The sequence below is a fragment of the Mytilus galloprovincialis genome, chromosome 12 (assembly GCF_965363235.1).
Source record: "Mytilus galloprovincialis chromosome 12, xbMytGall1.hap1.1, whole genome shotgun sequence".
Classification (NCBI taxonomy): Eukaryota; Metazoa; Mollusca; class Bivalvia; order Mytilida; family Mytilidae; genus Mytilus; species Mytilus galloprovincialis.
Genome location: NC_134849.1, coordinates 4,591,821 through 4,612,262, shown reverse-complemented (window position 1 = coordinate 4,612,262; position 20,442 = coordinate 4,591,821). Strand labels below are relative to the sequence as shown.

The following is a 20,442-nucleotide window of genomic DNA, read 5'->3' as shown; positions in this document are numbered from 1 at the left end:
AATTGGAAAGGTAGCAATGTTGATACGAAACTCTACTAGTACTGCCAAGCTTATGTTTGTAATGTTCATGTAACCCCGATTTAAACTTCTCATGGGCGGATCCAGCCATTTTGAATAGGGGGGTTCATGACCCACGACAAAAAAAGGGGGGTCCAACTACATGTCCCAATTCAAATGCATTGATCGTCCAAAAAAAGGGGGTTCAAACCTTGGATCCACCACTGCTTCTCTTCTCTTCTCTTCTATTCTATTTATTCGATAGGACACATTTCCACACATTTAAATTTAAATGTGTCTAATGTAATTTAATTTTGTTTTAATCTTTAATGAGGTCTTAAATTATTGATGTTATTGCATTTGTCTATCGGTTGTTCTTAATTTGCACACAGCAACAGTTAAAATAAAAATAAGAATGGTTATGAATAAAGGAGGAATAAAGGTAAAACAATTAGACTGCCAAAATCATCCGTGAACTAAGGGAGCTACCATTTGATTTTTATGGGGGGGGGGGGGGGGGGGGGGCTAGGATGAAATTTGAAAAAAATAGGCAGGACAGGAGTTTTGAGTAAAAAAAAAAGGCAGGATGAGACACTTGCAAAAAAAAAAGTCAGGACGACAATTTAGGTAAAAAAAAAAAGGTCAGGATAAACTAAAAAAAAAAAGCAGGACCGAACAGAGTGAAAAATAAAAAGGCAGGACAGAGATTACAGCTAAAAAAAAAATGCAGGACAAAATTTTTTCATCCTAGCCCCCCCATAAAAATCAAATGGTAGCTCCCTAATATAAAAAAAAGGGCATTGAAAATTTGGCGGGAAATCATTCTCTCTATATTTTTTATACATTTAACATTTGCACCTTTTTTCTTACAAAAACTTTTAAAAAAATAACAAGGATTTTATTAGATTTTTAAATAGAACTTTGTGTAATTACATTATGAAAATATATAAAAGTAGGGGTTAGCGGGCAAAATATTTTGGGAAAGTACATAAAAAAAACCCAGAGGATTCTTCCGAATATCTTGCAAAAATCCTAAAACAACATGAATAAACATCCTAAGACGCTTAAAAACGTTTTACTCACTTACAAACGATTTTTATGAATTAATGTATAAATACGAATAAGCATAGAGTATTACATGGTATTCATTTGTTCCGCTCTTTAACGAATGGCCAGTTTAGGTGCATGTATAATGAACCTATCTGGTTTTCCAGATTTTTGTATACTAGTATACATAATTGTTTATTTATGATTACGATAAAATAGCTGTGTTTGTATCATAATATGTTACTGTCTCAGACGCGAGATGTGGTAATGTTGTTATAATTTTTACTACAAGCTTTAACTTGAGTTTTTCATCGCAGATAATGATCAGTAATTTTACATTTACAATGATTCGTTCGTTCATTAGAAACTATATTATCTCTGACATATATCAATACAATAACTAGTAATTCGACTTGTCAATTGGTTTTACATTTTACAGCATCTGAAAGGTGTATGCACTACACCACTCCTTTATCAGCTACACAAGAAAGATCCCATGTGTTTGATTCTTCAACTGCCGGGAAACGTTTAATATTAAATGATATCCGTGTTATAAAATGAATGAAAGATAGTGTATATATGAGTGGTTTACTATTTTCGACTTAAAACTCTTTCCATTTAAACAACCATCTAGTATGATGCATAATACATGTAATACTGTGCTAGCTATCAAACACATACAAAACAAAAGCGTAAGAAAACTAACTTTTATTTACGTTTAAACTTTTTTTCAGAGAAATTTTATCTATATAGTATCATGGTAAAACAGCATAATTACTTTTTGGTATGTTTTATAGTAATTGGTCTAGATCTGATGTGTGACATGGCACAGTATTTAAAAAAAAATGAACAGAACGACTGATGAAGATATTACATGTAAAGAATAAGTATATGACGACATGTTTTTTTTTTCATAACTATTACTTTTATGTATGCACGTTTTTTAAATTAGTGTTATAAAATAGTTATTCTAAGTTAAATGTTGTTGGGTTTGTTTTTTTTTTTGCGTAGATTTAACATAACAAATCACTGCATTGTGTGCAAAGTGGCGCAAAAGCATTACAATAAAGCGGTCGTAAGGATTTACAGGCTACCCGTAGGTCTTTAACAATGAGAAAAAAATATCACATACTATACTCATGGTCGATTCAACAAAACTTAATCTTCTTTTCTGTATTTTGAAAATATATATATTGAATAAAATTAAGGGATATCGAGATGAAAAATATGATCGAATGGAGCTATAGATTGTTTAAAAATAATTTAGATTTAAAAACTCGTTGGAAACGCTTTACTTCATTCAAAAAACAAATGCATACATTTTACGAACTGGACTCGACGATCTTTCAAATCGTTCCCTCAAGATACTATGTTGTTCCCACAAGATAAATATCTCGTTTCCTAAAGATGATATGTCGTTCCCTCAAGATGTTATGTTGTTCCCCCAAGATAGTCATCTTGTTCCCTCAAGATGATATGTCGTTCCCTCAAGAGATCATGTCGTTCCCTCAAGATATTATGTCTTTCCCTCAAGAAACGATGTTTTCCCCTCAAGATGATATGTCGTTCCCTCAAGATGCTATGTTGTTCCCTCAAGATAGTTATCTCGTTCCCTCAACATAGCAATATCAATACAATGTTAAAACTATGTTGAGGGAACAACACAGTATTTTGAGAAAACGAACTGGACTCGACGATCTTTCAAATCGTTCCCTCAAGATACTATGTTGTTCCCACAAGATAAATATCTCGTTTCCTAAAGATGATATGTCGTTCCCTCAAGATGTTATGTTGTTCCCCCAAGATAGTCATCTTGTTCCCTCAAGATGATATGTCGTTCCCTCAAGAGATCATGTCGTTCCCTCAAGATATTATGTCTTTCCCTCAAGAAACGATGTTTTCCCCTCAAGATGATATGTCGTTCCCTCAAGATGCTATGTTGTTCCCTCAAGATAGTTATCTCGTTCCCTCAACATAGCAATATCAATACAATGTTAAAACTATGTTGAGGGAACAACATAGTATTTTGAGGAAACGACATAATAACTTGAGGGAACGACATAACATCTTGAGGGAACAACATAGTATCTTGAGGGAACGACATAGCATCTTGAGGGAACAACATAACATCTTGAAGGAACGACATAGCATCTTGAGGGAACAACATAACATCTTGAAGGAACGACATAGTATCTTGAGGGAACGACATAATATCTTGAGGAAACGAGATAACTATCTTGTGGGAACGACATAGTATCTTAAGTGAACGACATAGCATCTTGAGGGAACGAGATAGCTATCTTGTGGGAAGGACATATCATCTTGAAGGAACGACACAGTATCATGAGGGAACAACATATTTTTTTTTTCTTTCATGTTCGCATTCTGCCACCGTAGTTTCATGACCAAACTACAATCTGAATGTTTTTTTTAATTGATATACATATTTAGACTAACTTAAAGACCTTATTGCTAAACAATTGATAATTCAATAAAAGGCTATTGTTACAGTTTTCAGTCATGATTTACCTCAAAATTTAGTGAGTCAGGGGCCTGGTTTTCGAAAGTATCTTATGACTAAGACATGTCTTATGATGGTCTTATGCAGGGTTTCCCCTGGGTCAATTATTTTTTTCGCCACCTCTTTCGCCAAAACAATATATTTTTCGCCACTTTATTATTTTTTTCGCAAAGTATTATAGATATATTTTTTGTTTAAAATTTACCTTTTTTTCTACCCCCCCCCCCCCTTTCCCTTAAATAAGATGATTTTGACCCGTTGTGTCTATGATTATTCTCTAAAACTTATTTTAGAATCTACATTTTAATGAATAAACACTAAACATTTACTTTAAAACCACAGATTTTTTTTTAACTTAAAAGGGGGAAATATTCATTGTATTTTAAACAACTTTTCTAAATGAGGGGGCCAATATACTTTTAACAATAAAGAAGATATAAGTCCTGGAATACAACAAAATTAATGGACGTGTTTTGATCATATAATACCAGTATAGTTCGTAAGGAAAGTTTCTTTAAAAGAAAAATACTGATGCCCTTTTGTACTAAGAAGTGGTTTTTACAACAAAACAAAAGCTTTTATCACATGAAATTGATTCTCATTTCATGTGTAGTCATTGCATTGAAGGGTTACTCTCATTCGAGGGGTTGTTCACAACCTTTTGGATAGATTTCTTCATAACGACAGTTTTCTTTTCTTGACCATCGTAAATGAAAAAGTTGAGACGTAAAACTATGCTTGAAACACGTGTGTCACTCAAACGACTTTAGAGTAGTCTCCCTAATCAATTACCTATATTAAAGTCAAAGGATAATTAAAGTTTTAAATCGGAGATTTTTCTTGCTTTTGAACATTTTCGTCACAACAAAAACTTTCTTTTCTAAACTATCTTTAAAAGGAGAGGAGACGTCAAAAGTTTGCTTCAAACACGTGTGTCGCAAAGTGGTAAATAAATTCTGTATGTGACATTTAGTGGAAGCCATTTGACCATATCATTTTCTCAAACAATTCAATCAACACCTTTATTAATTAGTCCTTTGTTGTCGATAGATATAAAATGCAATCAGCTGATTATTGATTTTCTGTCCTAATATTAATGAGGTCAAGGTGAATTCCGAGTATTGTCTAATCGGGTAAAGTCCGAGAAACTCGAAAAGTAAATAAACAAGATGGAGGAAAATAAATCGTTATATATATTTTTTTCGCCAAATTCTTTCGCAAATGACGAATTTTTATCGCCACAATTATTATTTTTTCGCAAATTGCGAAAATGGCGACCGCCAGCGGAAACCCTGGTCTTATGACATGTCATAGTCGTAAGATATGTTTTCGAAAGTGTCCTAAGTTACGAATTGTCATAACTTTTGTGGTAAACTTAAGACCACTCGCGACATGACTTATGATGGTCTTATGATTGTAAACTAAAATTTTAATTACTTTTCATGTTTAATTTCATGTTAATTGCAATACAAATATTTGTTGTGTATCTCAGTTAGCTTAATAGTAAGGATTTTATTTTTCTCAACTACGTAAACTAAAATTTGAATCTCCTGCGACATATAATTTTGAATTCTTTTCTAATAGTCATGGTTTTGTATAATACATATACATATTACTTAGTTCCTAGTATAGTTAATAGAACCAGAGACATATATATGTCTCTGATAGAACTATATCAACGTATGTGCACGGGCATTTCGATAAGCGGGTACTCGATGTACCGAATCTAAAAAGTATTCACATTTAAAAAAAGTATGATTATACACGAAAACGAAGTTCAAGTTTATTATTTATCACAAACTAATTTTTAACAAATTTTCAAGTCAAATATCAATTCCTTTTTATATAAAATTTCATGTCCATTATATGAAAGAAATAAAATATTCGTAAATATTAATATGTTCATACTTTTCATTTTAATTTTTATATTTATCACTTTTTAATCATTACTTAAAATATTAGAAAATAATGTTCACTTATGACAGTCATAAGAGCACCAAAGCTACGACTCTCTTAAGACAGCTTTGATTTACATCCTATGACATATCATACGATAGTCATAAGATGATCATAAAATATGTCCTAAGATATATCTTATGACATATCTTATGATACTTTCGAAAACCAGGCCCCAGGACTCTAAATTTTTGTTGAATAATAAATGTTTGAATACAATATATATATTTCTATCTTTATAAGCCTCTTTTCGTGCTTTTAGTTTGTTAAGGTAGCACAATACAAAGATTTTTTTCCTTCCAATCACTAACCTTTGAAATGCTGTAACTTTCTTATGAATGCATAGAAAATAATAAAAGAGGTATACATAGATAGATAAAAGATTAATCTTTTAAATGAATGCAATATTTTTATTATGCAATCATTATGTAATCAATTATGATGTAATTAGTGGCAAAATCTGGGTAAGTTCACTTGAATGAATTTAGCTCTATCATCTCTTTAACTATACAGAAAATTTTAACGAAATCTTAATCAACACATCATGGGCTTCAAAAGGGTGTCTCAGATTGTCTCTATGGTATTCCATTCTCTCATAAATCTCTAATTAGTGTAAACATCCTAACCACATAAATGAAGATAATGTTTAATTAGGTGTAAAATTTGTTCTATACATTCTATCTGAAATCTGAGACACCCTTTTGTAGATAATGGCCATAGGAACAACATATAATAAAATCAACCCTCTAGGGATACCTATGCAGAAGCTAATTTCATTTGAAAGTGGAAATTTGGTGAAAAATATTTAAGACACAGTTAACATTATAATTGGTTACATAATTGTTGCATAATACTAACATTGCATTAATTTGAAAGAGTAATCTGTTAGCTATCCAAAACTACCACTTTTATAAATTTTCAAGCATTATTAAGAAAGTTACAGCATTTTAAAACTTGGGAGTTGGAGTTATAAAATCTTTGTATTGTGCTACCTTAAAGGAGAAATAGTGAACAAAATTAATAAGAACAAATAACACATTATACGTTTTTAGTAACATTATACTTTTGTAAACTCCATGGTTTATAATGCTACTTTGATAAAATATAATCTCCAAAGTCATGAAATATTAAATACAGAAATGGTTTGATCCTTTTGGTAATTCGGTATTTTACAGATAAATGCATGGATTCAATTTTACAGTCAACATTACGCTTTCAAAATGACAGCAGAAATCACTATTCCGTTGAAGCCTTTGCGATTATTTTTTTTATTTTCAAGCGTCATAAGTTTATTTGTCTCTATAGATTTGACCACAATGTTTATCTAGAAACAATATTTAACTTATTAAAACTGCAAGTATTCTGCATGTATGATTTATTTCTCATGCCATAGTTTATTAATTTAGAAATATTTACATAGCCATGCAGTAGTGAACAGACAATTTGTGTAGTAATCAATCCTCCTGAGAAAATAAAATGACCAACGATTGCATGATAGTTATTAAGTAATGTACGAGATAACTAATGACCGCAAAATCTGAAGTTTATCCCAACAAATTCCCATCTGCTAATTCCTCAATGTCTTGTTTCATGATTTACATGAACGATCAGATTCAGTATAATTATTTCCGGAGTTACTAACATGACTAACATGTTTAACCCCGCCACATTATTTATGTGTGTGCCTGTCCCAAGTCAGGAGCCTGTAATTCAGTGGTTGTCGTTTGTTTATGTGTTACATATTTGTTTTCATTAATTTTTGACATAAATAAGGCCGTTAGTTTTCTCGTTTGAATTGTTTTACATTGTCTTATCGGGTCCTTTTATAGCTGACTATGCGGTATGGGCTTTGTTCATTTTTGAAGGCCGTACGGTGACCTATAGTTGTTAATGTTTGTGTCATTTTGGTATTTTGTGGATAGTTGTGTCATTGGTAATCATACCACATCTTCTTTTTTATATTCTCACTAAACATGCTCAGTATACAATATATGTTATTTCAATTGAACACAACACTACTGCACAAAAACAAATACAAAATAAAACCGCGAAGAGCCTTAGGCCGCCATCATCGTCATTGTATTTAACTAAAATATTTAAGTTATAATATGAAATCTACTTCAACATAATATGCTACGAAATGAGGCCTGTATGGTTTATTGCTTAGGGCTACGTAACGTTTTCCCTTGACCCAAAATTATCCAGTTATGCAGGGTTCTGTTCGAAGAATGAAACCAAAGTACTGAAATACTGAAAATCGGATGACCGCAAGTTCTTGTGAATGGTCCGAGAAGCACTTGTCTCAGAAAAAACCCCATATTTATACCTGAAAATGAGGTTTTATGTGCAGATATAATTTTTTTCTTGGACAAGTTCGTGCGTAGATAAATTAATGACAGGGAATTCATCCTCACCGTAATGACTATTATATTGAAGTACGTGATACAAATCCGTATAATTACTCAGGTATATTATTGTTATATAGTATATTAATACTTGTATATTACAGTTACGTGTATTTTCATTGTATATCATTCTATTCTTCTATATTAATAATAGTGCAGTGCTAGTGCATGGTTGAGTTATCGTTGCTTAAGATTGCAAACGTTCTTGAGATATTCTACCGCATGCGTGTGCATATTTATTTTGAATGATTTTTCACTAAATGTTTATACGTACTATAACAAAACATTTTAATATTATTAATTTATCTTTTCAAAAAAAGTATGTGATGAGTAATGGATTTTTAACAAGCGATAAGGAATATAAGTTTGCACTTGATGATGTCTTCATCATGTTTATAGATCGGTTCAAAAAACCAAAACGAATATTACGTAATGGAAATCTAGGCGATAGCAATACACCGGAATGCCCTCGTCCGCTGTAAAAATTGATAATTTACAACACCTGGCATTCTTGACCTTGAAATACATTTTAAAGAAACTAATTATTATATCTATACACACAGAAATACAAAAGTAGCTGTCAATCACGTATAATGTATTCCGAGGATTTATTATAGGTGAAGCAATACGGCAAATAAGAAATATAAGTGGCCATAACAAATCAATAAACGATGTAACTAATGTCAAAGTGAAATTATTAGATAGGGGTTATTATAACGTCTAAATATGTGAAATAAAATTGAGAATGGAAATGGGGAATGTGTCAAAGAGACAACTACCCGACCAAATAAAAAAACAACAGCAGAAGGTCACCAACAGGTCTTCAATGTAGCGAGAAATTACCGCACCCGGAGGCGTCCTTCAGCTGGCCCCTAAACAAATATATGCTAGTTCAGTGATAATGAACGCCATACTAATTTCCAAATTGTACACAAGAAACTAAAATTAAAATAATACAAGACTAACAAAGGCCAGAGGCTCCTGACTTGGGACAGGCGCAAAAATGCGGCGGGGTTAAACATGTTTGTATTTATATTGATGCTTTTTATCAATTGACGTAGTGAATTATTACAACAAAACAAATCGAAACAAAAAAAAATATTCGGTTTTAATGATCTTTAAAAACTAAATATAACCCATATACATGTATACGTAAGATTAAGAAAAGTAAGTACTAAGTAAGTAAATTTTGTTTAGGGTCGGCTTATATATACACAATAACAGACAAAACATGAGCTCTGACTACTGATGCTAAATTTGGTTGATTATGATATAGGGAATTACTGAAGCAGGACCGGAGCGGGCCCCCTCTTAAGCAGTCAGTGGGCCCCGGCTTGTGAAAAATTCTGGATCTGCCACTGATCAATGGTACAGTGTTTCATGTATACAAACCTTTGGATATGGTAATTAGGTGCAAATGTCAAAATAATCGGATTTATAGCATCTATGACTAGCATCAGTGGAAATACTACATTAGAATAATAGAGATTAATTAGTTTGACAAATAGCTAATGCATTTACAAGTCGACTGTGGTTTAACCGCATTAAAAATAAATACTGGCATCTGATTTGTTTCAGATACTTCTGATATTATCAAGCAAGTGATAATATGAACCCATAATTGATATTTGAATTTATCAACTATTATATATCATGTAGCAAGATTTTAACCTATTCCAGCGGCCCATTCCTGTCACTCATTGCATAGTAAGTGCCCCCTCTCCACCCCCGAGTAAACTTAAAGCATATCTTACGATATCATTTTATAAATGATTTTATATTAGACATTGACCATTCATTTTTTGTGGAGGTGGAGGCGGCAAGAACTTTTTAAATAATTATTGTGGGTTCCCATTGAAAATAACAGGATTTAAAAACAAAATTGTTCATATTGAGATAAAAATCGAATGTCGAAAAAAATGATAGTCCGAGAATCAAAAATTCCTTAACACGCATGATAGTAACTACTTTCACAACGAGAGGATTTCCCTCAATAATCGTGGTTAATCCTTTAATAGCAGATAGAAATATTAATATACCTAGTCCAATCAAAATGTACAAATGCATTAATTATTTTGTTTATATAAAAGCTTTAAGAAGTAGGCACTTCACATCGGTGTTAATATTTACGCACCCAGCGGCAAGTTGTCATAAATCACGCACTATGAAGCTGGGGTTATAAAACGATTTTTTTTTTGGCACAGACATTTTATGAAGATAAAATGGTATTCAAAATTAAAACTATGATTAATCTAATTGATCGATGTGTGCAGCCGATATGTTTTATTACTAGATGCTTCGTTCACTCTGCATTGTCATAAAAGGAAAATTAACATAGTTTACTCAGACCTAATAGGCCTCAAAAGAATTTTCTACTTTTTGCGTGATACTTTTTTTTATTGCATAATTGATAGGCATGGGAGATACTTTTATTAAGTACAAATTGCGTTAAAAAAAGCAACAGCAACCTATATTTTTTTTTTACTAAAACATACTACAATTTTCTTTAATACGGTTTCGTTCTTAAAATCAACATTCAAAGGCTCGAGAGAGAAAAAAAGGCTACTATTGTACACGTTTATGACTGAGAAAATAAAATAGTTTGTCTTGTCTTGTCGTTTTATTGGAAAATCAATTGTTTGCCCCCCCCCCCCCGAAAATGAAATGGTTGCTGCCTAAGACATGTACTAAAAAAAATGGCGATGGTCAGTTTATTTTGCTGTTGAGCATAGTTTACAAAGTCATTGCATATCGGTTTTCTTTAATAAAATAAAATAAATATATTTGGGCTAGTGAACAGGATAAAGAAGAAAAAACGGATTACTTTTGAAAAGTCACAAAATACATTCTCATGTTGTACCGTTGTACCACTGTCCCAGGTTAGGGGAGGATTATGATCCCGCGAACATGATTACCCCCCCCCCCCCCCCCCCCCCCCATTATGTATGTATGTGCCTGTTCCATGTCAGGAGCCTGTAATTCAGTGGTTGTCGTTTTTTTATGGGTTACATATTTGTTTTTATGAATTATGACAGGTGAGAAGCAAAATGTATGTTTAACACGCATATTCATTAGAATATTTTTTGTATGGAGCGCGAGAGGGTCAAAGAGCGGAATTGAGTATTGTGTTATTCAAAATCAATTTCTCGACCATGCTTTCAGGGCATCACTTAAGTATTGACAGGCACACCAGCAGCTGCCCTTAGTCAATGCACTACTGTTGTGGCCACAAAAAACTTGTCCCGTGTTGACGTAAAGCGAATGTAGCGCTCCTCCCTTGACGATGGTTGTTTTTGGTCTACGACATATTGACCTATCCAGTGCTGTTGCAATTTGTTGATAACTGTTTTTTAGTCTATAAACTGTTGACTTATGCACATTAAATCGATCCACTACGTCAGTAACACTCATGCAAGCATCAACCATTCCAAGAGCCATCTGACGGTCATTTTCGGAGAGGCCTGGTTGACGCCCCATGCAATTTTTTCAAACGTTTATGTGTTTTTCTTACCAATGGTGTGTTTCTGAACGTTAGTGCAAAAACAAATTAAATTTCGTCTTAAAAGTACAGGTACAGAAGGTAAAACATCAATTACACGCGCAAAGCTAAAATGGCGCAAAATCAATCACCTGGAAAAAAGTACGACTGCTTAAAAATACAGGTAATACTAAGGATTATATCAATGATGTTTATTAAAAAAAAATCCAGAAACAACCAAAAAAATTTTTAAAAAAAAGTGTTGCTAAACTTTTTTGGCTCAGTATAGGTTAATTTAATTATTTAGGAATTGTTTAATCATGTCATTGTTTTAATGTCATTTACAATGATTATTTTATTTGACGACACATTTGTTCTGCTATTTTACACACGATTATCTCTGCCTTTGCCTTTACTTGTATTGATTTATTTGAAATAGAAAAGCATGTATTTCATAATCATAAATGATAAATTTATAGAAACCACCATAGCAGAGTGCTGGAATGTGACAAGAGATCAATACCACCAAAAATTACAATTATAGATCACCACACAGCCTTCAACAATGAGTAAAATCAATGTCCATAATCAGCTATAAATATTACAAAACAACAATGCAAATATAGAACAATTCAAACTAGAAAATTTCAAATAGCCCTCAGTAGAAATGATCCGAAATAGGGCGATACACAGATTATCAGTTTTGTGCATACATGATTATATTGACTGAAAAGATTCACATTATGACTGACTAAATTATGCTATTACTAGATAGTAATATCTATTAAACCGATTATCTTTACTTTTCCACTTTAAGGATGAACTACATATTAAGTTCATGGTTAATCATGAAGAGACATAAAAAAAGAAATATCATTTTTTGTTGTTATCTGTTAGAAGTCAAGCCTACTAAAATGGTACAGCCTCGGTGGTTTAGTATTCTTATAGAATATTTTGCATTATAATTGAATATAAAATCTATGAAAAATTTATATGTGTTTACATGCATACGTATGTGTTTAAGTCGACTTCTGCGGGTGTCTGGGACATTCTTAATACAATGTATCTTGTTATACAAAAAGCAACATGGATTTCAACCAATATTTTGTCTTTTCATAATTAATATCGAAGTTTAATTCGGTTATGTTACAAATATAGCATATACCATACCACATCAAGAAGGGGGAAAACATTACAACTACGATGACAAAACAACTAAAAGCAACACGGTAGGGAGGAATAACACATATTGGTGTGTATGTTCATTGGACATACTGTACTTGCTAAGGCAGTATTATATACTTGCAATTGTTTTAGTCAGCTACAGCTATTTAGTGGACAACAAACTCCTGTTTTGACACATCAAGTAATGAATGAGCAAGATAAATAAAATAACATGTTTAAGGTTTGAATTATAATTTTTGCAGGGTGGAACGTTGCCTCCAGTATTGTATATTCAAGCGGACAACTGCTGGCGGGAAAACAAAAATAAATATGTTTTATCGTTTTGCGAGTTACTGGTGCACATGAAAGTATTTCAAGAGGTAGACATTTGATATCTTATAGCCCACAGTAATCATACTACTGTTAGATAATAGAATTCCTATCTAAAAAAAATCAGGGAATACAATCATGACAATGGACACACGTATTTTTATGCCCCACCTACGATAGTAGAGGGGCATTATGTTTTCTGGTCTGTGCGTCCGTTCGTCCGTTCGTCTGTTCGTCCGTCCGTTCGTCCGTCTGTCCCGCTTCAGGTTAAAGTTTTTGGTCAAGGTAGTTTTTGATGAAGTTGAAGTCCAATCAACTTCAAACTTAGTACACATGTTCCCTATGATATAATCTTTCTAATTTTAATGCCAAATTAGAGTTTTTATCCCAATGTCACGGTCCACTGAACATAGAAAATGAAAGTGCGAGTGGGGCATTCGTGTACTGAGGACACATTCTTGTTTCTACTGAATTGATCGGTGATTCCTCCTACCATTTTTATAAGGGTCGTATCATTATGTATTAACATGAATAACTGTATCCAAATGAACATGATGAATAAGATATAATAAAGCGAGAAAATATACCGACGGAGAATCATAATGAAAAGTCGATTAAAATAAATCATCTCAATATTCAACAGTAAAACAACTAAGACAAACCATTACATAAAAATATAAAGTAACTCCAATACCACCGGAAAACTCGGTTAACAGCTCCTCGAGGGACACCCGTCGTATTTTTAGACTAACTGAATTCATGATATGGAACACCGTCCCTGAAATAATGTATCAAGTGTAATATATAAATACTCCACATACATCCACTATCATGACTGTCGCAATATTGCTTCAGAGAAATGTCAAAACAATTAGCAAAAGAATGCACATACAAGAATCGTAATGCGGACAGTTTTAAAATATAAATCAATATAAAATTTGATAGAATTTTTTATGAAAATATTTTTTTTTGCAGGTTCACCTTTCTTTTCTGTATGTTGGACACACACATGAGGATATTGACGCCGGTTTTCAGCAAAATAGTAGATTCCCTCCGTCGAAATGACGCAGAAAAAATCCCTGAGCTTTTGGATCTCTTACCAAATCCAAGCAACTTAATTTGGCAATACGATATTAGGAACTGGCTTCAACCATTTATTGCTGATGTACGGAAACATATCAAGCCATTACATTATAGATTTACAATGGATGAAGTATCTAATAAGATTAGACTGTGTTACAAATCCAATCATGCGGGGCCTTGGAAGATTTCAACAATTGAATGTTCATGTTTAACGATAAAGGTGAAGTAGAATTGTCAAAGGGTGTACCAAAAGTATCCACGCCAGTGTTTGACAAAATATTTATCGAAAAAATTGAAAGTGGAATTAATGACTGGAAATGTCTCTTCACGGATCAAATGTCAAACGCGTTGTCTTTGCTTGCTAAAATCACTGAGAAAACTAAATATTTATCTTCTTTTCAAATTAAATATTTTTCATTTGAGCAAAACATCTGGACGTTTTATTAGCAAACTCAACTCGAAATCGGTAATTGACTACTTTATAATATTTATTTGTTTTTCTTTAATCATCAACTAACAACATTTAAGGTCGAAATCAATCGTTGTTTTTTTATGTATTTTCAGGAAATACGAAGAACATGACAACTAGACGCACCATATATAGCTCATATCTATATGGCTATATATGTCAAACGAAACAGATATTTTATTCTATAATACAGGAACTAATAGAACTCATTTTCTTTTTTGATTTGATTTGTTATATACATGAGGTATCATATTTGTTGTGGCTATTTTACCTAGCAGTTGAACAACATATGGTTTCAACAGCAACAGTACAATTATGTTTTATTCAAAATAATGTGCATGCTTTAATATGTAATTTTCAAGAGTTTAAATTTTCTACTTGTGCTGTACTGACATTAAACAGTTTGTAATTATGTTTTCTCTTGAAAAAACATTGATTTCTATCTCGTTTACTTTCCTTTAATTTGATGGATACACGAATACGTGGTAGCGTGATCACCCCGAGTGCGAGAGGTCGTAGTTTGGAACCCGGCTGGATGAAAACGGAGACTTTAGAATTTGTATTTGTTGCTTCTCCGCTTAGCACGCAGCATGAAGGAGTTTGATCAAAGGATTGATTGGCTCGAAGTGATAATGCTATGTCCGTTTCGGTGGACTGTTATCTTATGAACAACGTGACGGTTGTCACATTTGAAGCAGTATTTTCTTCCCTTTCGGAGTTGCCGAGATCACCCCAAGCTTTTGGTGGGATGCGTGTTGCTTGTAGGTTTTAATTTCTTTGACGTTTCTTCCTCACTATTGTTTGTCTTTTCTTTTGTAGCCATGGCGTTAGTTTACTTTCGATTTATGAGTTTGAATGTCCCTCTGGTATCTTTTACTCCTCCTTTATGAATTAGCTTGTTGAAAATCCGACTCTGCGTGTGGTTCAAGTGAAAAGTAAAGTTATTTTTCATGTTACATTAACTTGTTCTTGTCCTGAATATGCATATTTATTTCCCACTGGACAGTGCGAATCACCAAGATTCATCTTTTATTTCGTATTTGAATGTTTCAAAGTCATTTAAAGTCTTGCACATGTACATTAGTTAGTGTTAATTATGACCTTCAAATCTAAGGCCCGCTATCTAACTTTGCAAAAAGAATTTAAAGCAGTATTTTCATTAGCTTGACTTGTTTGCAATATAAAAAAAAATCAGTCGAAAAGTGCATTGAGAATCACACTGCTTTTCCAAGCTTCACCTGATAAATGTTCGTCATTTTTATATTCAAGATTGACATTTTTAGACGGAAAGTAAATCTTTGCAAAATGCTGTAGAAATGGATAAATACACATAATGGGGACATTTCCCCATTCCATGTATATTTTTTATTTCTTCGACATAGAAAATGACCAATTACACAGCTTGTTTTAAAGATTATTTTCATGTGGGGAAATTTCCCCAATATTGTTAAGTGTTCACGTATGTGTTGTCTTCCTGTATGGATGTTTTCCCACTACTTGTAATTTAATGGAGAAATTTCCCCATTTCGTATTCTTTTATCACCATATTGAAAGTCATATTTAATTTGGGGATATTTCCCCACTTTATTCATGATGTTAATTACAGTTACTTACACATACTTCTCAAACTTATAATTATATTTGAAGAAAAGTGGGGATATTTCCCCAGTCTGAAGGTCTTTTTTCTGGGGATATTTCCCCAGTCTAAAGGTCATTTTATTCTGGGGATATTTCCCCATTTTCATTTATTTTTAAATTCATTATGATAATAGATGAGGAAAAATTTCAATGAGTTTCATCATTCTTTGTTGCTGCATGAATATAAAGTTAACATCAGGTGTAATTCTGGATAAATTTTCACTAATTTTTAGCAACTGAATCGCCTCGCTTCTTCAAATAAAGATGTTTTTTTACAATAAACGTTGACAATCTTTTTGTTTACCGAATTTGAAACCACACTAAAAAGAGAATAAAATAGATTTTCTCTTTTTCAAATAGAACGCGTTAGTAGTGATAGAAACTGTTCAATATGTACGAAAAGAGATCTTGGAGACGAATATTACTATATTTTTGTTTACCCGGCTTTACAAGATGAAAGAAGAAGATTTATGCCAAATGAACTAATACCCAGACACAAAATTACACTAAGACACTAAGAAACTTCTGCATTTTTTTACGATGTATTTATAGTAAGCTCACTCCTTTTTAACAACTATAATGTATTTATCATACCTAAAGACAAAAGTATTTCTTTATACAATTTTAGTTATCACATTTGACTGTATAAGTATATATATATTCTTTTATATGTTATCTCATGCGAAATTTTATGCATTTTAATGCATTTTTATTTTTGTTATTATATATGTTATTTGTTTTAACTTCTCTGTAATCTTTGTACTTGCATGGTTTGATGAGAATAAACTAAACTATCAAACGAAAGTTTTATAGGGTGTTTTATTGTTGATATCTTTGTTTCAATTTGTTTATTTTGCCATCTTAATGTAACCTTACATATATTGATAATACTCTTAACGGAACTTTTTTTTTAAAGTTGCATCCATTCTTTTGGGATTCAGGATTTTAATATCTTAAACTCTGCAATTCAGTTTGTTTTATTAATTTACTTTTTTTAAATAAAACTTTTAGATCAATTTCCTTCACGATCCAATATGTCGTTAATATACACCAATCCACTTTTAACCCAGCTCGGAAAAACAAGCATTTGTTGCGATATTTAATATATTTATTTCCCAAAATAATCTGTTTTCTAATATTCGAAAAGTGATTAGAAAATTTTTCTAAACCTTCTCCTGTTTTAACCCAACTTAAAAATTACTTGTAAATAAAAATCGAGTATTTTTCCAAGTTTATTTATTTTTTTAATATTATCTAAATTCATGATAAAGACAAGAAAGTTTTTACCAAGATTGTTAAAATATTTTGTAGGAATAATCTTCCAATTCGGCAGATTGGTTGTTGTTAATTTGGAAACCCATGAGTCTTTCAGTGCTGTAAAATGATTGTCAAAATCAATCATTCTTAATCCCCCTTTTTGATATTCGCTAATAAGTGTGTTTCTTTTTACTTTGTAATTTTTTCCTTCCCAAATATATCTAAAGCAGCGGCTTTTAATTTCTTTAAAGTAAATATCTGGAACGTTGCACGACGTAGCCAAATGTGTAAATTTTGGTAATATTAAAGATTTCATGATCAATATTTTTCTTTGTTATTTTCTTTTTTCCCGTGTTTTAATTAATGATTTCATGTTTTCTATTTTATGTTTCAAATTTAACACTTCACATTGTAGTCTATCTTGACCAAAATACATACCTAAAGCTTTGACGGGTTTGTCTGTCCGGCGTATGCTCTCAATCTTATCTACGCTGTTTTTAAGTGTCCCAATCCAAATTAATTCTGTTTTATTGCGGTTTAACTTCAACCTTGAGAAAGAACCAAATGTTTCAATTATATTCATAGCTTTAGATATATCTGATTTTAAACTACAAAAGAGTGTTGTATCATCAGCTAATTGTGATAATTTAATACTTTGTGTTTTATTATCTATATTAATACGAAAACCTTAAATGTCTAAGGTTTGCCTCAATCGCTCGGCCATAATTTCGACCGATAAAACAAAAAATAAAGCTGAAAAAGGACATCCTTGACGGATTCCTCTAGAGTTTTCAAAAATTTCGGATAGCCATCCATTATTTATTACACACGTCTGTATTCCATTATATAATATCTCCATCCATGATATGAATGTTTCATTCACCAAAATGTTTAGAACACTTAACATAAATTCCCATTCCAAAGAATCAAAAGCTTTTGTAAAATCAACAAATATTATAGCCCCATCTATTCTGTTTGATTCTGCATAGTCCATTATATCTTGTATTTGTCGTAAATTAAATCCAATAAAACGATTTTTTACATATCCGGTTTGATCTTCGTTAATTAATTTAGGAAGAAGTTTTTTTAGTTTCTGTGCTTAAAATATGAGATAGTATTTTCAAATCAAATGATATTGGACGATAATTGTCTAAAGATAATGGATCATTCTTTTTTAATTATAACGATAGAACGCCTGTTCGTTGTGTATTTGACAGAAGTTTTTCCTCATGTTCCTTATTTCGAACTTTTACTAGCATTGCTTTTAATTTTTCCGAGAGCGTCTTATAAATTGCTAATGTTAAACCATCTAGACCACGTGATGTTTTTTAGCTTCATCGTGTTAATATAGCTTTAGTACATTCATCTCTCCATCACAAATTCTAAAGTCATCTACATTTATTCCCCTTTCCATAACAGTATCGCCTACATATTTATGCAGTAGATCTTTATCTGGAGCCGTGGTTGTAAATAGTATTTTATAATAGTTTTTAATAATTTCTAAAATTTGTTCTTGGTTTGTTTTTACCTCGTTATTTTCATTTCTGAGTTTGTTAATAGACTTTTTTGACTTGTCGCTATTTTTCTTATCCTGGAAAATAAGAATTTTTCTTTTCCCTACTTCTATCCATATCTTTCTTGATCTAATTTGAGCCCTCTTTGCTTTATATTCACAAATTGTGTCTTATTGTAACTCTAAGTGTTTTATATTATTTGTTAGTGTTTCATCTTCGTTTAATTGTTCATCTCTAATTGTCGTTGAGTGTTCTTATTCGCTTTCTAATTTTCTTGTTGTCTCTCAATAATTTCAATTTTCTTTTACAATATAGAATAAATTTGTCTCTAATTTCAATTTGTTGATTGTCCCATAATAGACAGATATCACTACTGTTACTATTGTTTATACTACGATTTTCGAACTGATTAATTACTCTGTTGATTGTTCTTTTATATTCAAAATCTTTAAAAATAGAGTTATTTAGTTTCCATTATCCCTTCCCTCTTTCTTAATCCCGTCTTAAAGTTTAAAACTAGCCCTTGGTGGTCAGTCACTTTAATCAGTGCCGGCTTTACAATATTCAACCAGACACTAAAATTCGTTTGCAATTAAAATTAAATATATCATTCTAGCTTGTGTCTTTATCTTTTTTCTCCATGCAAACTGTTGTGTGCTTTCATGTAAAAAACGCCAAATATCTTTAAAACTAGGATTTTTCATTAAAACTTTTAAACTATTAACAGGCTCAGAAAATTTCATATTTTTATTTAAACTTTTCCTATCTATTCAATATTTTAAATAAAATAACGGATATGCTGCCTATCTTAATTGATGTACACAAAATTTTGTAATCAGCGTGTTCCAATATTCCTGTCATCTTTATCATCAATAATTATACAATCCACCCTGACATAGAAATCTTGCTGTTTTACTATTAGGTTATCCATCTAATGAATTAAGCTTTTTTCCATTGATTTTTATATATTTTTATGTTCGTTCTTATATTGTATTGTTCTTATTTTGTACTGTTGAAGCAACGCGACGGGTGCAACATGCGGAGTATGTTATATTTACGCTTTCGGCGCACCTGTGATCACCCACAGTTTTTGGTGGGGTTCTTGTTGCTTAGTCTTTAGTTTTCTATGGTGTGTCTTTTGTACTATTGTTTGTCTATTGGTCTTTTTATTTTTTAGCCATGACTCTGTCAGTTCATTTTCATTCTATGAGTTTGACTATTCCTCTGGTATTTTTCGTGCTTCTTTCATACAACTGTCCCAGAATAGGGGCGGGTTTTGATCCGCTAACTTGTTTAACCCTGCCACATTATGTATGTATGTGCCTGTCCCAAGTCAGGAGCCTGCATTTTAGTGGTTTTCGTTTGTTTATGTGTTACATAGATATAGGAAGATGTTGTATGAGTGCCCATGAGACAACTCTCCATCCAAATAACAATTTATAAAAGTCAACCATTATAGGTCAATGTACGGCCTTCAACACAGAGCCTTGGCTCACACCGAACAACAAGCTATGAAGGGCCCTAAAATTACTAGTGTAAAACCATTCAAACTTTACATACTTGTTTTTCGTTCATTCTTTGTA

At 32.0% G+C, this 20,442-nt stretch overlaps 1 long non-coding RNA gene across 1 annotated transcript in view; it reads left to right on the top strand.

The window, feature by feature from the left end:
- The window catches only part of LOC143053809 (uncharacterized), a 15,559-nt gene extending 1,442 nt beyond the window's left edge, over positions 1-14,117 (top strand). The window contains exons 2-3 of the long non-coding RNA XR_012971462.1: positions 12,832-12,948; positions 13,874-14,117. This is a non-coding gene — a long non-coding RNA (uncharacterized LOC143053809). The remainder of the gene's footprint in view (positions 1-12,831; positions 12,949-13,873) is intronic.
- The last annotated feature ends 6,325 nt before the right edge of the window (positions 14,118-20,442 follow it).